Consider the following 4511-nt stretch of genomic DNA (forward strand, 5'->3'; position numbering starts at 1 on the left):
GCACACTAACTGAGGACATAGAAAAGGATACAATATTACAGTAGAGCAGAAGGTCATGCCCTGTCTACTAATAGCATCAGGCTAAAAGATTCCCTAGTGGGGGTAAAAAAATGAAGAAAGATGAGAGGTTTATGAATTGAATCTCTTCCAGGATGTGAGTACAGCTGCCTCTTGGTGATGAACTTGATTTCTCTGTTGCCTGTGATGCTGCAAACAAAGAATGATTACTAGGTGTCACCTGGCACTAAGTTTAAAGCAGACAGTAAGCCTTGATTAACCAGAAACATAAACCTATCAGAACTTTTTATAGCTTATGACTTCAGGGGAAAACATGGGTCATAAGGAAACTCGGTTATTTTAAGATTTACTCAAAGAATGCACAGGTCATACCCTGGAGTCAGGACAGACTCAGCTATATTTCCCATGCATCGTCCAAAAGAAACCAGGGCAGGGGTCTGGAAGTTATGATGTTCTCAAGGCATAACAATACTTTCAACCTCCAAAGAAAGATTTCATTTTGTTCAAAATATTAAAGTTGCTGAGTTACTAAGGCAGAGAGGTTGAAACACACACTTTGGATAGATGTTACAGCAACAAAAAGCATTCAGACTTGCCCATTAAGGAAGGAAATAATTTGATCAAAACATCCCAGTTCTTCCACCTTCTGCCCATTATCTCCCAAAGGAAAATAAAATGTCTATGTGGATGAAAGATTAACAGTGCTAAGTGAGTAATAGCCTTTATTTCACTGTGGGTAGGGCTTCTGCTGAGGAAGTCTCCACTCTCCTCCTCCTCCTTCTCCAGTTATCAGAGTCCATCAGGACTCCGGTACCACTGCTGGTTTACAGTCAACATTTTCAATATTGCTTTGATGGAGCTGTATTGATTATATATCATATATTTATTTACCACAAACATCTTTTGAGCACACACTCTGAAGATAGAGAGCAAAACACAGACAAGCTCACAGTGCAAATGAGGATATAGGTTTACGGTGAGATACTCTCCAATTCACTGGGATGGGCAAGGACAGAATACTTGGGGTGCACAGAAGCTGTGCAAATACAGAGAACCCTTGGGGTTGGGAATCAGGTGTGCTCAGAGAACATTTCATAAAAAGTCATTTGGGCTCAGAATTGGTCACCAGCCTACCCCAGCCCCACTCTCATCAGGCAAAGTCACCTTGCCTTTGTGTTCCTCAGTTTCCTACTCTAGGCAGATGGTGAGATTGTTTACATGCATTGTCATCCCTGGTGTCCATTTTACCTCCTTTCAATGGAAATGTCTTCTTGGAATAGGAAGAATGTAGGCATGATGATGTCCCTACTGCAGTGGGGAAACCATGCAGGCCACAGGCTAATAATTCAACAATCAATGCTGGGGCTGCCTTTTGGTCAATTTCCCTCCAGCCTTAAAAGAATCCAGGAACCTAGGAACAGTTCAGAGGCCTGCTTAGAGGGGACAAAACAGACAAAAGAGTAACTCCTCACATCCGTCTGTAAATAGACTTCCCAGGATGTAGAATAGGATATGCCTTAGAAAGTTGTAAGTTTCGTGAGGTCCCCTGATAAAACACAGACTCTGCCCCCTAGTGCTATCTTCTAGAAAAGCTCCATATTTTTACTTTTCATGGATACTAGTTTAAGCTATTTGTTAAAACCCCGCCTTCTCGGTATTACATAAGATTGGCTTTGGGGGTACATTCAGGGGCTCTACCAGAGGGAATCTTTAATCAATTTACATACATGAAAGATAAAGGGGAAAAAATGAATTGGGGAAAAATGTATTGGGGGCACTGGTGGGAGCTGAAGTTGAGGTGAGGGTTGAGGGGCAGAGGTTGGCATCATTCCATCCTCAGGGCCTTTGCACTTACTGTTTCCTCTTGCTGTGGTGCCCTTCCCCTGGGTCTTATCAAGGTTGGTGCCTTCACATCCTAGGATTCACCTTAAATGGTACTGATACGAACAGGCGGCAGCAAAATACAGGGTAGAAGAGGGTGGTTCCCTGGCAAAGGCCCTACCCTCAAGCCTGGAAACCCATGGCCCTAAATGAGAACAGATGTTCCTGTTTTCATGCCCAAATGTTCCCTTTTGGCCCACCACACCCCCTATGCTGTACCCATACAAACCCCAAACCCAAGGCTCCACAAGCAGAAGAGTGGCAGAGCAGCAGAGTGGCAGAGAAGGAGAGAAGGGAAGGAGCATCTGAACATCGAGAGGAGTTTAGCTGGCAAAGATTGGAGAGGAGTTTGGCCACAGACAGCCAAACTCCAGGGAAAAATCATCTTTCCACTCCATCCCCTTTCCAGCTCCCCATCCATCCAGCTGAGAGCCACCTCGGTAACTCAATAAAATTCCCTCATTCAGCATTCTTCAAGTCAGTTTGACCTGATTCTTCCTGGACTTCATACAAGGACCTGGGTACCAAGAGGGCAGGGTATGAAAAGATGTCACCCTGACTCTCCACTGAGGTTGTTAACATTTAGCTGTACACAGATGGCAACTGCTAAAAGAGCATTAATTGTAACACATCCCTAGATACTACTGTCAGGCTGGAGCCCAAAAGCACTCAATCTGGCTGTTGCACCTGCCTGTCTGCTTTCTCCCCCTTCCATAAGAGCTTTGAGCAAAGGGACCACACCCCTGTCACAAGACCCCTGAGGGGGTCAAGGAACTCTCCCATCTCAGTACCTCCTCAAAAGAGCCTTCCCTTACCATCACATGGGAGTTAGGTTAAAAAAAAATAGCCTTCCTTGACCACCAGCACTCTCCCTATATCCTAAATTATTCCTTCCCAGCACCCTGTTTCAACCATATCATTACTGTATAATGAATCTTGATTGAGGGGGCTAAGTAGCTTTTGCTGTGCGTCTCCCATGAGATTGTAAATTCCATGGGGTCAGGCATATTATCAGTCTCCTTCACTGCTAAAAGCCAGTATCTTGTAAAGTGCCTGGCACATGGTAGAGACTGAATCAGTACTTGACAAATGAGCATATATTAGTGTCTTCTCACATTGCTATAAAGAACTACCTGAGGAATTTGGCTGGCAAAGATTGGAGAGGAGTTTGGCCACGGGACAGCCAGACTCCTGGGAAAAATCATCTTTCCACTCCATCCCCTTTCCAGCTCCCCATCCATCCAGCTGAGAGCCACCTCCAAAACTCAGTAAAATTTCCTGATTCACCATCCTTCAAGTCAGTTTGAATAGTGGCTCAAACTGACTGCAATCCCAACACTTTGGGAGGCCCAGGTGGGTGGATTGCTTGAGGCCAGGAGTTTGAGACCAGCCTGGCCAACATGGTAAAATCCCATCTTTTTAAAAAATAATGATTTAAATAAAAAGTGTTAAAAAGAACTACCTGAGACTGGGCAATTTATAAAGAAAAGAGGTTTAAGTGGCCCATAGTTCTGTAGGCTGTATAGGAAGAATGGCAGGGAGGCCACAGGAAACTTGTAATCACAGCGGAAGGTGAAGGGGAAGCAGGCATGTCTTATATGGCTGGTAGGAGGAAGTCGGGGGTGCTACACACTTTTTAAACAACCAGATCTGGGCAAAACTTTATCATAAGAGAGCACTAGGGCAATGGTGCTAAACCATTAGACACAGTCCCCATGATCCAATCACCTCCCACTATGCCCCTCCTCCAACTCTGGGGATTACAATTCAATATGAGATTTGGGCGGGGACACAAATCCAAACTATAACAGAGTATCAACTCAAGGAAACAGTCCAGGGCTTGGGAGGAGGAGATTCAGGGCCCTGTCCAGCATGGTAGAGTTGGCACAGCAAACTGAGTTCATTTCCCATAAATGGATTTCTAAACCAAAAGGTAACTCCATCACTCACTGCTCTTTATGCTCAGTAATAAAGATGACATAAATGTTAGCCAAGAGGAGCAATGCAAGACATTGTTCAAATTGGTGTTTTAAGGAGGAAGTGAGGCCCTTTCTTTATACACATTTCATCTCCACTGGTTGGTTACAGCTACTGAACCCATATTTTTATTTTTGTAGAACATTTAATGATAACCTGAGTCTGCCAAGTACAATATAAATACAAAATTATACTGAATCTAAGGGATGAGACGATTACTATAATTTAAGAACCATGGTAAAATAAAATGAACATGGCATTAAAGAACTACAACTGAAGTTATTTTAGAGATAATACTACTGGGACTAATGAAGGTTAAACTTTAATTCTATTAGAAGCACAACTTTTGAAACCCTGAAGCAAACACTTATCTATTAATACACACATTGCTGAAGGGAGTGAAATACAGTTAAAGAGGCCTTCCTTTAAGAAGATACAAGTGTTGCCTTACACTTGAAAATAAGAGCTCCCAAAGAGCTTCTTTTTGTCAGGCTCCTCTCCAGTGCAAGCACCTGGCTCCTATTTAGATAAATGAGAGGAATGCATGCTCAGCCAAAGGCTGTCTGCCCCTCTGTGAATCAACATTCTGGACACTCTGCTTTTCAGTTGGCTTTTTTGAATGTTCACTTACATAT

This window comes from Piliocolobus tephrosceles, chromosome 7 (assembly GCF_002776525.5).
Source record: "Piliocolobus tephrosceles isolate RC106 chromosome 7, ASM277652v3, whole genome shotgun sequence".
Taxonomy (NCBI): Eukaryota; Metazoa; Chordata; class Mammalia; order Primates; family Cercopithecidae; genus Piliocolobus; species Piliocolobus tephrosceles.